Below are 15,796 nucleotides of genomic sequence, written 5' to 3'. Positions count from 1 at the left end.
GTATAATTTAAATCTGGTATGATAAGCATATGATCATGATTTCACTTAAGATCAGAATAAAAGATTAGACTGAAAGATAGAAAGTGATTACTAAACAGCAAATGCAACTGCATCATTGGTTAAGCTGCTTTGCCAAAAAGGAATTCAAACCTGGGAGCTAAACTTGCCAATGATGAAAAACATGACAGAATAAGGTAGTTCAGCTGGGTTAGAGAGACCATGCAAACAGGACCAAACCAGCTCTGGGTGGGATATGAAAAATTAGGGAAAGGGGCAGAGACAGGGCAGGGTCAGTCCATGTAGTCTGCGCACGCTACTGATTCTGTGTAACTGTAAATCAGCATTTGTAATGGAGCCTAGCAACTTAAATGTTTGGTATTTTGTACACTTAAAATTGCAGTATAAATTGGTACCAGTGTACTGCCCATCACACTACATACTGAGGAAAAACACGGAAAAGTTAATTCTGTGACTTTTGCAACCATCAGCTGCACTTGTTAAATTTAAGTTTGAACTAATTCAGTGATAATTGAACTAACAAACTAAAAACAGCTCCTAGGAATATAATCACCTTCCGTCTAATAAAATGAAGCTTGTTAGCATAACCAGTTTGCTCAAAGTAATGTAACAGAAGGAATTTTCAGTATATGCCCACAATATTTATAGGTGTCCCAGTTCATGATGTTGCAGTTGCAGGAAGAGACAGGGACAAAGATTTATGGGGATAAAATTGATATTTTGGAGACAATATTAAATACTTCAGTATCTTTATAAAGATTGACTACTCCTAGGTGATAAAGTGTTGTCATCCAGTACTGACTTAGTAGCAAAGCCATTGCCATTATGCAGTTAGTTTACTTAATGTGAGCAGAAAGCACTGCTCTTCCCTCTCTGTTAGACACAGACAGATGGGCAGAGAAGGTGACTGTATAAACTGGATAGCGTCTAAGGGATGGGGAACCCATTTGCAGAGGAAAGGAGCTGAGTCTCCTCAGCGTTACTCAATTGGGTTGGAATGTCAAGATCCTCTTTCCAAATATATTGTGACAAAAAAGATAAAAGTGAACTTAGAGCACCCTTCATAATAAGGCAAATACAGGCATTAGAAGGAGAATTTATGAGAAGAATTCCTACCTTGAATTACAAATATGAATAAAAAAACCAACCCTGTGATTTGGCATAAACCAGTAATTACTTCTAATTCTATTACATTGTTTTCTTTGTCCTGGCTGGCATTTATGGCATTTTCCAATGTAGTGTTATCTGTGAATATGGTTAGCATGCTATTTAATCCTTTTTCTGTCACTAACTAAGATATCGAATAAGCTTGGACATTAAACAGATCCCCATAGAAGCTGGCTATGCACTTCCGTAAACTTGATAATTTGCATTTGTTGCTGTTGTTTTACTGCTCTTTCAGCCATTTTCACTAGATGGAATAATGTTCACAGACAGGAATTTATGCTTTATGTAGTATAAACAATGGGTCTTCACATAACAAGGGCAGAAAAACAGCATAAATACTGAAGAATTGAGCAGAAACATATGGGTGAATACAATACCTGAAACATCTTCAAATGACTTGCCCAAAATCATATAACACACTGGATGCAGAAAGAAAAAAACCTCAGTTTACCTGACTAGAAGTCATATGGGTAGAGCCGCGATGTAGACCCTTCCTGGAAAGTCATTTCTGATAACAACTCAGCGCATGATAGATGCTGTTGCAACTCCCTCAGAGTTCAGGCACCATCTATGCTGCTGCTGCTGGGGAGGGACCCTCGGTAAGCTGGAACATCAGGAAACAATTCTGCTACATTAGCTACCCTGTTCTACTACTGAACAGGTCTCTGCAGCTTAGTGGCTCATCAGTTACACAGGGAAATGTTTTGGGGATCCAGGGCATTGGTAGAGTGTTTTGCTGTTCCAGTTTTAAGTATTATTATATCCATAGAAATAATGTACTACTGTCTTTGTTAGGAACGGTAAGACTGCATTTAATGCAAACCAGAGTTAAGGCAAAAAACAAATAGTTATTTGTAAAACTGGAAAATAGATCTACTAATGTTTAGAACAAGTTACTGATTCTTGTTTGATATTAGGTACTAGTAAATAAATTGCTTTATCTTAACTGATTTCAAGTCCTCTTATCACTTGACCTTTCTTACATAAAATAGGAAGTTTGACTCTTTGACAGCTGGTTTTTCAAATATAATATCACATCTGTGTATATTCAGATATTATCACAAAATGAGAAGAATATGGTCAAAAATATAAGCCATCAAAAATCAATGAGATATAATATTATGAGCTCATATCTCAATTTTAAGAAACTTAGTAATCTTTGTGCTATATGAAACTAAAACAAGCTTTTCTTTAATGACATGAATTCAAAGACATGTTCGGCTTTGATACAACATATCCTGAACAATGCACAGCAAGGAGTGCAACATTTTCACAGCTGAATGCAAATAAAAGCAAGGAGTACTGCAAGTCAAGTAACCTACAATTTCACAGCATAGATCTTCAGAAGGTGAGTTTACCAAGACCTGCATCACCATACAGTTGCTGACACAAATATATGAGGCACTTGCATACTTGCTCCCATTACAAGCAGCACTATAGTTAAACCAGAGAAAGCTAGGAAGGGGTCATATGTGAGTAAAAAATAATTTTATGTTTGCATTCCTGTATGGAAATACATTTAGAGATTCTTAGACCAGCCATCATAGAGAACTCAAGGGAGAATATAAAGAAGGATTTTCTTCTGTTAAACTATATTTGTTCTCAGTAACACGCACAAGAATTGAACTCACTTGCTCAGTATTAACTAATAATTCCATTTAGCAGCACTTAAACACAAATCAAGATAATAAATTAATACACTACATAAATGAGCTGTGTATCAGGTTCTTGTTTTGAGCTGAATTATGCAATTCTTTATATGTAATAAGACTCATGTTTTATTATGTGAGCAGTAAGAGATTAAAGATGTAACTAACTTTTCAGTTCTTGCCTTAATACCTTGTGTTTTCTATTTGAATATATAAGTAATTACAGTGTAGCCATTCCACTAATTTTTTAACTAAAAATAATGGCATATAATACTGAGAGCACTTTAAGTAACTGTCATTTTTCTGGCAGTAAAACAAGTCTTATGGGAAGTTTAATTTCTTTAAAGACAGTGAAAGTGAGGTTGAACACTTCAATATCTTGTTGGCTCACAATCATAAGAGTGGATGTACTGGAAAGAGATTTTGGAGTTGTAAAAGCCTGGTCTATGAAGATATCAACTCAGTGTTCAACAGTGGTCAAAAAAGCAATGTGAGGAAATGACTAGGGAATAAAATAGAAAATTGTATAAAATCCAAAGTGTATCCAAAGTATGCCCGTTTTCTGAATGCTATCTAAATTCTTGTTTTCCCATTTCCAAGAAAATATATTAGAATTAGAGTGGCTGACAAGCATGACCTGAAGTACAGTGCATTTTCTATGCAAGGAATAAATAATAGAGCAGGACTCTTGCACCTAGAAAAGATGTACAAAGGAAAGCAATACGATAGGCTTATAAAGTCATGACCAGCATAGAGAAAATTGGTATTTTATCATTACCCACTGTCTCTTTCAAGAACTAAGGATATTGAATGATATTATTAGGTAAGATGTTCAGAACAAGGTAAAAGTAAAGGTGCAGTTTCACACAATATAGAATGAAATTATGGAACTCACCTAGGCCTGAGGATTTTGTGGTTGCCAAAACTCTGCACTTTACACTTTAGTGTAAAAAGCAATAGAAAAATGCGTCAAGACAACGGGTAACACTTTTGACTCGGAAGTTACTGAGTTCAGCTCTTGAGAAGCTGGGAGAAAATACTAGGGAAATATTTGCATTTCCCTGATCTTAAGTTTTTCCCCCAGATTATCTGTTATTAGCTTGTATAAGAGATGGGATTCTCAGTTAGATGGACCTTTGTCAAAGGACAGCTGTTCTTTTCTTATGTGATGGATCAGGCAATATATGCCTGTGCTATAGATTTTTTTTGATGGTGTGCTGCCAAGACTAAATACTTAAGCATGCTTTTTGGGATAGATTCTTCAGGATCAAAATGTATTTTTTAAAAGTATTAATAGGCTCAGTTAAATTTTGAACCTGTCAACCAATGACAGTGTCCCTTGATTATACTTTGAAATTAGCAGACGATGAATAATTCCTCTACTCCAATTAAGTCAGTTCTCTAACTCCTGTCACTAATTCTATTAGCTATTTGATCTGAATGTTGTCCCTTCTTTCCATAATTAAACTGTTTGAAACAGCTCACTTTTAAAATACACAGTCCAGTCAGTCTCTATGTACTTCTCCTCATTATTTACTGATTGGTCATATTTTAATTTTCTAATAGGACCTGGCCCCTAAAGTTTATCATTGGTAGAAAGAAAAGATTGATAATAGTTTAGTTTAATTTAGCATAAAATCTGTGTAATAGAAACAGCATCTTTAGAAGCAAGAATCCCTCATGTCATCCATTCAATTCTGGGGAGAAAACGTGACCAAACTCATTTTATAGTATAACATGATGCTATGCCATAGGTATGCTGGTGCTTGCTTCAGGAGAGCCTGGCCCTGAGCGTTTTTTTAGAACCCCTCCAGTTTACCAGCCTTATGTTCTCTTCTTTTGCTGTTTCCCTGGCAACGTGGCACGGTAGAGTGTCGCGTCAGTCGGCAGTGAGCTTTGCTCCAGCGGTGTCCTGCCAAAGCTAGCAGTGTTTCTAGCAATCTGCGCTTTCTCACAGCAACTGGGGGATAGCCATGAGAGCTTCTTTCCATTAATATTATACCAAAATCAGCTGGAATTCCAGTGCAGTAAATTTTTTTGCAATAGTGGCCTGATAATATTGGCTAGGGGTGATAGCGGACTTGTCAAAGCTGACTAATTTTATAATGCCTTTCGCTGTTAGGTATAGTCCAATAGCACGAATTCTCCTGGCAGTCATAAGGAAATGGGTGGTTCTAATGGCAGCTTGCATTGCGCCTTTGCTGTTCTTCATAGGTCAAATGAAAGTAGTAATTAGAAATTAAAAAAAAAAATACATGAATGGAAAAGGGAAAACAATCATAAGGAACTGTAAATTAAAAATGTGAGAGGTTAATAAAGGAGGTTGAAGATATGGAAAAAAATCAAAGTCTGACAAAACTAAATGCCATGCAGCTCTGTTTAAAATGCCCTCGAGGCTGTGTGCTGCAATGGGTGTCACTGCTGTCCTGAAATCCAGACTGAGACTTCAAATGTTTCAAAAGGTTAATTTGTTTTGTTTAGCAAAAAAGATTGCTAAATACTTGCTCCTTCATGTACTTATATACTAAGCAAAAAAAAAATCAATATTTAAAGTAATATTTTATCTGCTGGAGAAAGCTTCTAGACATTTCTTCTTACTTTGCCTAAGTCAGATAAATTTGAATCAGAAATCGCACAGTTTTTTCAATAAAGGAGGCTGAACCAACTTTTTTGGAAGATATAGTTTAGCCAAAAATAGCCAGTCAACTACAAACTACTAGGTTTAAGAGAGGATAACCCAACCGRATGAAATGACTATGGTTGAGACATACTGGAAGACAGACCAAAAGATCTGATGATCATTTCAGGCTTTATACTATACAAGTTTAATACTGTACTTTCTTACTGTCAGATTAATATTTTTTATGCGTACAGAGAGAAAAAAAACTCCAAAGAATAGCCTTGTTTTTTTTTAAATTAAATTGCACATTCCTGTTAAATCCTTCCATTTCAAGATCTCCCATCCTGATAAAGTGATTCTGTGGGTGTTTTTGGAAACAGCACAAAATATGGAAAGCAGGACTGCATGCATTTGGTCATCTGGCTCTAGGTGAAATTATTTAAGCCTGCTGAGTTTCCTACCAGCTCACCACTTCAGAAGAAGGGAAGGTCTCATTCTCTCCCTCCTTCCTCTTCAACTCTTCAGCCAAAGCAGAAATGAGGTCCTCAGTCAATTTATGCTGTATTTTCTCAGGGATGAAATAGAGGTGGGATATGTGGTGGGGCTCAGTTAAATTTAATTCTTACTCCTATTCTTACCTCCTCCCTCTTGCCTCATTCCAGTATTTATTAGCATCTACTTTTTGATGCTCTTTTTTATGTTATAATGTTTATCATAGTGAATTATTCATGGTCTTAGAAGACCCTAGAACAAGAACAAGTGTTCAAAGCTAAGGAATGAAAGTTTGTGCTCAACAGAAACAGAAGAATAAGAGAAACTGTAGGAAAATAATCAATTTCACAAATTCCCAAAAACAAGAATTGCTCCCAAGAATTCCTGGAACAATCAGCTGTATTTTTTTATTTTATTTTATAAACACATTAGAAAAAGTATAAGCAAAAATCGTATGGTAAACAGTCATGCAAAATATACAAGATGATAAAAATATTTATTTTTATACCATCATATACATAGTTTAATATTTGAAGTCTTTGTTTTACTAGTGAATAAGAGAAATTATATAGAAGTTCAGCAGATTGACTTGCAGATGCTGATTTCATTCTAATAAAAGTCATTTTTCAAGTAACAAAGTCAATGAGAATATTACCACTGATTTTAATATGAGCAAAACCAGGCTCCAGATTTTAATTCTGTGTACTTTGCTTTCCTGAAATTAATACTTCTGTACTTCTGTGCTCTTTGCACTCATCATTTACTGTGAGGAAATTGCTAATTGTTATTAGTACTCATTTTCCTTATTAATCCTGCACATTCTCAATTGTTTCCTTTATTGGTAAATAGATCCTGGATGACATCTTGTTTGGAGTCTTTGCTTTCTGATTCATAAAGTTGACTTTCCTACTTAGGAACCAGTTTTATACGCGTTTTGTTGTATTGCTCACTGTGTAGGGAATGATAGGGAAGCCCTTGTACAGTGTAACAGGGTGAAGACTTGTAGAACAGTGGTTTAATCTACGGCAAGGGTGTAAGATAAATTGAAGGAGAAATTAAACTGTTACATAATTCCAAAGGAAATACTGGACCCCTCAGCTATAAACATATCTACAAAGAGAAGAGGTAACCTATATGCAGGATTGCTCCACTATGAAAGTAGGGAAAACAGCCTCACAGAAAAGTACATTGTAAGGAGGCTATACATTCACGATCGACAAATGTACCTTATCTATGTAGAAAAGTCTTTACTTTTGGTGATCTGAATATTATTTCCTCTATCCCCTCTTTTTCACTTCCAATATTCATTCAAAATGCTTTTCCAATTGCACTTTTTCATTATGCATTATCACTTTCTGGCTTTATGAATAGTTCTGTTGTACACAAAAAAATTCTATAGCCTTCCATTTCTGTAGTCTATTTTGCAAAGCTTATACAAATCTATAATTGATATTCCACTTTTCTAATTATGGAAATCATACCAGATTTCACAATTTTTTTCTAAAACGTCATCATCCTAAGTCATGCCTTATATGAGCCACTTAAAAAAAATTGTTTCATTGTGCACAAACTTGAATGGTACAAAAAAAAACCCTGGAAAAGTTTGACTTAAAATCAAACTGAAATTTCTAAGTATTTGGCCAATTTCAATTACTATTTTTCCTGCATTTTTCTTTTCTTATTGAAATTTGTTTTTCTTTTGGACAACAGGCAGTGTCTTRTAGTAATTGAACTGTTTTCAAATGTTTAAGTGCTTTTAAAGTGCGTAAGAAAATGCAATAATCTGAAGAAATTTAGAACAGGCCTAATACAGGATATGAGTTTGCTTGTTCACTGATTAAGTGAAATGGATGATGCTGTCAGTTAGAACCGTGTGAACTGTCAATCTGTTCTGCTGCCTGCCTATTCATAAAGAATAATGTAAAATAATGTTGTAAATTAATGCCTTGGGAGATTTTCCTACTGTAGGCCTGAAGACCTTCTACTGTTTTGCTTAATTTCTAGCTAAAATAGTGCTCGTAGTAAAAAAAGGAATTAATTTGCTTCTCTAAAACAAACTGATTATGAAAGGACAATAATAACTTGCTGTAAAAGTCTCATTAGAGACTTCTGCACAACATTTTTGCTGGAAAATTGGGCATAGCCTTAAGAAAATCTTTCAAGAATGTGTTCATCTAGTTAGTGGTAAAAACCCAGTATAAAATGCCACTTTTCCTAACTTTCTTTTATTAGTAATCATGCATTTATCTAGCATAAAGATTCAAGATATGTTTTACATCATGCATCTTCTAATTCTCTTTTCACTGTCACTYTTTTAACAAGTGGCTAAGTGAATATAAATATTACTATGTTTATATTACGGTATCAAATCCTTACGCTAATGAAGGTCATAACCTAAAGCATTAGACTGTCATAAGGTATTTAAGGATGTATCAAAGATAAAAGACATTTCAGGAAAATGATGCATTGTGTGGCTGGACACTGAATTAACACCTAATCTGTAAAATCAGCATTATTTGTATAGCACTTTTTGAGTTGATGTAGACGAATTATAGTTCCTGCCAAAAGTGCATCAGCTACACAGCAGTGCAAGGTCAAGTAAGGAGAAGCTGTTAAGTAAAAAGAAGACAGGCTATCAGATAAGGTCTTGGCTCACTGAAACGAAAATACATTGAACTTGTAGGTCATCCATATGACAGGTAGCTAATATTGTTCCACTGTTTATTGCCTGGTATCTGAACTCTTGTCCATCCATAAAACCTTCTTTACAAGAATCATGTTTCTTCCTTTACTTTTCCCCCATTTTTAGAATTATTATTTATTAGTTTAAAGTTAGGTCAAATAGTTTTGAAGTTTGCATCAAAGGCAGGAAGATTCATGGATAGTCAGAGGTTCACAGTTACACAGCTCTACTTTTGCTGAGAGAGTTCTGCCCCGTGTGTGTTTGCTTGCTTGCTTTTTGTTTTTTCTCCAAAGCTGACAGCATCTAGCTTCACTGGAAGGTAACTGTGAGTGAGAGATTTACTGTGAGTCAGAGATTTAGTTAACAACTATTCTGAATATGGATTGTACAAGTGCTATCAGTAGATTACAGGTTCAACTTAATCTCAACATTTTACAGAAGTTATGATCCTCTCTTCTCTAAGAGCTTTCACCAACTGTTTTTCAGTTTATCCCCTGCAGAAGGTACTAGGGCATACACATTATGAAACAATCAATGATTCTGAAAGGGCTTCACGAATGCTTTTTTATTCTACTACTTCCCTGTTATGAAGATGAACAACATCCCTCTGAACAATAGGGAAATTATGTGATTATCCAAGAGTGCAAGCCTGAAACCAACAGGTTTTCCTAGAAAGTAGGTCCTGGAGATAAAATGGCCCCACTGCTCCTAAAGTAGAAGATGTAAAGTAGTATCTGTGTCATCATCTCCACCCAGATGATGATTAGGGCATGTGGTATATTTAGTGACACAAACAGGATAAACTAAAAAAGTCGGCCTTTGCTAACAGCTGTGTAATATATGACTGACACCTAGACATGCCACTGCCAGAATTAACAGTCTAGCTGTTGTCCTCCAAATCTCTTAACTTGCTTACTCAAAGTATCTTATCTCCAATAGTTGTTTTATGTCCTGCTGTTCTGCCAGTCAACTCCATTGATTTACCTTCAGGTTGCTAAGCAGAATAATGCAAACCATGTGCGATTAAATCATTAACATAATTCTGGCATCTCCTTTGTTCACCAGACCTATACTTCCTCTAAATCCTTGATGTTCCTACTGATGAGATCCTCTTGATTCAGGGTTGGTATTTATGTTACAGTTTTCTGTTACAGAGCCTAGTTCCTATAAGTGAGACCAGAATTGCAGCATTTGTAATACAGAATGATACATGAAAAGACATGTATTATTTTTGAATTTTAATTATTAGATTTAACTCCACAAGAAAGATGTAATCAAAATAGCTTACCTATACTGACTATACAACAAGGGTTTTTAAACTTCTCTGTATTATAATGTGTCTCTTCTCTGTATTATAAAACTCTCATCTCAGCTGCCCTTTCTGGATTGTTCTATCATCTTGTGTCAATGGCTTAATCTTCCTGGCTCTGCCTCACCTTTCTCAGTTCCGGATGTGTATGGCTTATAAAAAGAATCTTTTTGAAAGAGGTATTTATTTAAACACTTTTTGCATTGTAAAAATGTCTCAGGGTGTTTGTTACATGCAGAGCTGAGATAATAGGTTTAACAGAGTGGAATATTACCCACTTTTTGAATGTCTTCCAAAAAAGGATTTACTGAAACATGCCAAAAACCACGCTGATTTATAGATCAGGATTAATAGACATTCTGACAGCTCTTACTCGGTATGCACTGGTCATCTGCCTTGTGCTTTGTGAGGTTTCTGAGAGGAACTTCAAACGAGCCAATACAATATTCTTGACTTTCTACTGCTACAAATGACAATGTTATTACTTTGACATATTGAAATGTTTATTTTAATATATTTTAAAAATACATGTGTTCTTGGAAAAATAAGGACACTAAGTCTCTACATAGTTAATATTTTAATAGCAAAGTCTAAAACATTACATATATTTACTTACGATTTTTGTATATTTTTTCAAGTGCCTTTAGTTATGCACATGACACACTGTCCTGCATTCTACTCAAGGGTCAAAGTACTACAGGGGAGTCTGCCCATGTGATAGCTACTTCAGGACTGAGGCCTAATTTTCTAATCAGAAAAACTGACTTCCTAGGATATAAATGCTCGTTTACGCTATTAGAATGATTTCAGTAATACTCAGGATTCAGTTCTCTCTGTAATGAACAAGATAACCAAAATAGTTACTCTGAGTAAGACTCATGAATAAAAATATAGATAAGTGAGTATATTTCCGTTTAATTATATTTTATATGATTAAAAGAATGTTAAGATTGTACGGTTGTTTTAGAACATTAAATTTACTCAAAGAAGATATAAGAATCTTTTTACAGTTGTGAGGGCATTAAATTTTAATTGAAATTTGTATCGGATGCTCTATTTGCAGTAAGTGAGAGAAATGTGAAGCTTTATACAGGTGAGATTTTAAAATTTAATTAAGTAGTTTGGAGTTATGTGATATTCTTTCTATTACAAAAAATTCTATTACGATTTTCTAAAATGTTATTTTTATTTATAGCTTAAAAGGCATTAAATAATGTTCTTTAAAAATTCTCACCAACCAACTGCCTTGCTTATAGTAGTGTCGGCATGACCTAAAGAAAGTGACATTATGGAATAAAATCAACTGTTACATTAACAAGCAGTGTTAAGTACTGTGTAAATGTTGCAAAAAAGTACAAATCTCTACAAAAGTAGAGATTGTGAAAAAGATCAGGCCAAAGCCTGTATTTGAATAATACGGGTCAAGATAATATAAAATTAGGACAAGATGAAAAAATACAGAACTAAAAGTACTTATTTTCTTATTTCATTTGTTTATGCACTGAAGCATACAGTTACTCTATAAAATATCTTTCAAGGTTGGTATTAAGTACTGTCACATAATGTAACAGTTTCCAAAAGGAGTGTGGATGCTAAAGGAGGAGACCTAGAATGTGGCCGATCACAGCAGGACACATTATACGGACCTGAGAGATGCCACCAAGTACGGCTGATTTAACCACAGCAAAGAAAAGGGGGAGGAAGGGGAAGGAGAAGCGTGTCCCTATCCCCTAGTGTGTACAATCATTGCTAGGGGAGCAGAGGAAACAACACTCAGTTTTTAAATAAATGCTTTCTATTGGCGCGATGCAGAGCTGGAATGTAGGCCGTTTCTTCACCAGATTTTTTTTTATGAAGTATGGAGAAATCCTGTTGGTTGTGTGGGTGGAAGAGAGGAAAGGTGAGAAATTTTTGCTGCGCTCTTTGCTGACTGTTTCCATAATATAGTTATCACCACACTGTACAAACATAATGGAGACCTGATCTTAATCCTGTGTTAATGCTTTGGCAGCAAGTCCAATTTAGAGTTCTAAACCTTCTCTTTACCCTTTTCCCATGCTGCTCCCTCTCATCCTCCAAAATAACCTTCCCCCCACCCCACCCCCTTTTGGCTGGGTAAGTTTACTCTCTCATTTACAGTGTGATCTAACAAACAGATGTCACGGCATAAGGGAGCGACATTCAGCTGTGCTGCTGGAATAGGGTAATTCCTTCTGCAGCTTCCCTGGCAAGGTCAGTTTATCAGGGCGCTATAGCCTAATATTATGGCATTATAATTTGTCATTTGTCAGCGACTGACCTCGCATGCAACATGCATCCACAGAATGTTTCCAGTACCCTGGCAGTGCAAGATTAATTTTTATCATACTATGAAAATAAGGATGTTGAATCAAAGCCATGTGCCCTTGATAAGGAGCAGCTGGGACTGTAACGAGAAGTCTCCTGCGTTCAGATGCTGAATCTGTCATGTATCTATATTTCCATATCCAGTCCATACAATGGGAATGGATTTTATCTCCAAAGATATAAACTGAGGTACAATATCACAGAGTAGAAAGGAAAAAGTTAGAGGAAAATGTGGAACAAATCTAATGAAAATTGGTTAAATAGCAAATTTAAATATTGGGTTTTGAATGAGACAAGGAAATACAGGAGGTAGGCTTGTTTCTAGGGATGTTCAGATATAGGTTATTAGGTTAATATATCTCTATACACAATTCTAGGAGAAAATGGTATAGAAAGTTAATAGCAAAAAAAATGAATGGTAGTATAAAGTGGAAAATAATTATTCAGTCTTTTCTCAGTCAAGTTGAAAAATTCCATTTTATAAAAATATTAGAGGTTTAAATTATATTTTCACCTTCAGCCTGTTATCATGTTTAAACAGCTCTTGCTGTTTTGAGCTGCAGTCAAGACTGGAGCTATTACTACCCTGAGTGTAATTATACCTTCTGTCTACTAGCAGAGGAGAGAAACTGTAGGTGACTGAATGCTCATATTTCCAAACCGCATGGTCACAAAACAGGCCGTATACTTCAGCTACTATGTACCAGCCTCCTTCCCCCATCACAATTTATGCAAGAGTTGGGTATTTATTTAAAAAAAACAAACAAACATCATAAAATTGTCAGAGTAGAACATAGACACTACTGTAATTCTCTCCTGACTTTACCTACTATATTGGCTCATAACGGCGTTCAGTGTCCAGGGTGACATGGATTCAACAAAACATCCAGGGATCCAGCCTGAGACTAGGTGTCAGCTGCAGGCTGATTCATGGTGGTTGTAAAGTAATCCTTTAAGAAATTCTCTTTAAGGTGATAATTAAGTCAAAGTTAGATGGAGGTATCCTGGGTAAAAAGGAGTAATACAGCTTTTCTAAAATATTATTATTGCTACTGTGCTAAAGAAAAGGTTTAGAATAAAAAGGCCATAGTGAATCAAAGAAATGTCACCTTGTTCTGAGTATACAAAAGCTATTCTGTACTCAAGTCATTCAATTCTGTCTTCAAAATCTGAATATTTAAAATAGAAAAACGCTTTGACAAAAATGGTGATGAAAAGGTGAGGTATATACGTGCAGCGAGCACTCAAGGAAACCATGTTTTTTGACAAGTGCGCTACTTCTTCCTTTAAAAGTAAAAGCAACAAAAAACCCCTATGACATCTCGGTCTCGGGAGCGTAGCTGGTGGTACAATATCAGGAATGTGATCTTAGTTCTAACTAAACAAAGATTGCAAGACTGCTGTCCTAAAGCGTATTTCAGATCTAGATGCAAATCAGTGCTCATCCTGTGAGCTCCACTTCACTGGGGAAATGAGTGGTCTTCCCTAAGATACAAGCTGGAAAAAGTAGGAGCATTTTTTAATGAGAAACACAGGGACGTCCCTATACTGTTGCCAGCTCTGGAGACAGATTGATTATGTGACTTCTTGGCGCTTCCATGGCGCTGGAATGAAGGACCACAAGGAGAGGCAGTGCTTTTCTACAAGATTTTTAAAGCTGAGCAGCATAAAATAGACATATATTATAAATCTTTACAGTGTAGAGTCTACCATGATATCTGTATAAATGACGGCTTGTGCCCAAGGCATTTCCATTACTTTTTGAACATGAAGAATTTGTTCTGCACCAACAAATTATTAAAGATTGTCTAGTGTTCTTACTTTGACTTAGATGAGCTAAAACTCGATTTATTGTAAAACTGTCATAACATCTTTTGTTCTGCATGAACTTATTTAATTGTTTAGAAATTCACAAATGTTGCCTGTCGTAAGCTAGCATGTCTTTTGATAATTCTATCATGCACCTGGAATGGCAAAAACAACTATTTATGGCCTAGAAAGCCAAAGATAAATAGACAGACTATGGCCCTAGCATTAGCAGATATTGTGTTCAATCTATGGCAACAAAATATTTCATCAGTTTTATTTATTTATTTTTAATAATGTAAATGTCTAAAACTCTGCTGGGTGTGACAATGTCATTACTTTTTATTTTATTTCTTTTCTTACAGAACTTGAAATCATAGCTTTAATACAGTCATTAAAAGGTAGTGAGATAAATTATTGATTTTCTGAATCTGATGCCTTAACAAAACCAAAAAGATTCATATTATTGGAAAAGTCTGTGATTGAGGTATTCCAGACTTCATACTTATACAGACATGAAATAAAAGTACCATAGCTATTCATCATAGCATATTTAATAAGAACAAAACTGAAAGTTATGCTGCTTCAGACTAATATATATATATGTATATCTACATATAGTCACAACAACTGCAAAGTGTAAGTAGAAAGAGATCAAAGGTAGAGTTGTCAACCGTAGCTACAATTTGAGGTTGCCTAATGTTGTTACAATATATTAAACAAAAATATCAAAAAACACCCCATTTCAAACTGTCATGAAACAACACTAAAAGGAAGGCATGATGACAGACTCAGGATTTAATGTAATTTCCTTGTCAATAGTTTTTCACTGTTGCACAGAACAGATCATTATTATTATATCAGCACTGCATTTCCCAGGGGCAATGGTACACATTGCTCCCCTACTATATTTTGTTTGGGTTGAACAGTATTGCATTAATGCTTCAGTACAAATGCTGGTGTACCGTGATCAGGTTTAGGTTTGCAGGAAATCTAATCTACAAGGGCCCGAAGTGGGCAGTTAGTACTGCTGTTTCCTCTTTACGGCTGGCAGAAAAAGTAGCATGTAAATTCAAACTGGTTTCAAAAAACTACGTGAGAAACATGTAAAACTTGGTCATTTGTGCATTGGATCAGGCGACTGTCATATTGATTCTTAGCAGCAAATGTCTACTAACGGCAGTGTAATAAAGAATGTCTTTTCAAATCATCAGGATGGACGTTTTAAAATCTTTTCTTTGGGTGGAGAAAGAGGCCTGATTATTTGCATGCTCTGCTTGTGCTATTCTAAAGTGGGCTCATTTCAATAGGTTTATCCATTTTTGTTATCCAAATTGGTCTGTATGCATAAAAATAGAGCTGATGCATTCTGTGCTCAGCTGCTTACTTGTTGATACTTTCTGATTTGTTGGGAGTTTTAAAAATTATTTTATTTGAAGTTTTTAGAGATGTGCAGAAATGGGCTGGTGAAGTTAAAGTGGTGCAGCTTAGAAGACAAAAATCTTACCAAAACAATAATGTGCTCATTGTTAATTTAAATGGAATAGACTTATATTGGCCAATGGAAAACCAAAGCTCTAGTCCAGTACGTGTGAATTATTTCTTTAGTAATTATTGCAAGACCTGGATTTCTGACAATGGCACCTGAAAAGAATATAAATATTTATGAAATCTATAGACAGGAATTAAGCAGAATGACTTGTGTT

At 35.3% G+C, this 15,796-nt stretch overlaps 2 protein-coding genes across 2 annotated transcripts in view; one reads left to right on the top strand and one right to left on the bottom strand.

The window, feature by feature from the left end:
* Positions 1–15,796, bottom strand: part of RSPH14 (radial spoke head 14 homolog) — a 112,613-nt gene that overhangs the window by 57,280 nt on the left and 39,537 nt on the right. The window lies entirely within an intron of this gene.
* The window catches only part of GNAZ (G protein subunit alpha z), a 55,344-nt gene that overhangs the window by 13,449 nt on the left and 26,099 nt on the right, over positions 1–15,796 (top strand). The gene's annotated exons all lie outside the window — the stretch shown is intronic.

Source organism: Apteryx rowi, unplaced genomic scaffold, assembly GCF_003343035.1.
Source record: "Apteryx rowi isolate R43461 unplaced genomic scaffold, aptRow1 scaffold_40, whole genome shotgun sequence".
NCBI lineage: Eukaryota > Metazoa > Chordata > Aves > Apterygiformes > Apterygidae > Apteryx > Apteryx rowi.
This window is presented reverse-complemented; position numbering and strand designations above follow the sequence as displayed.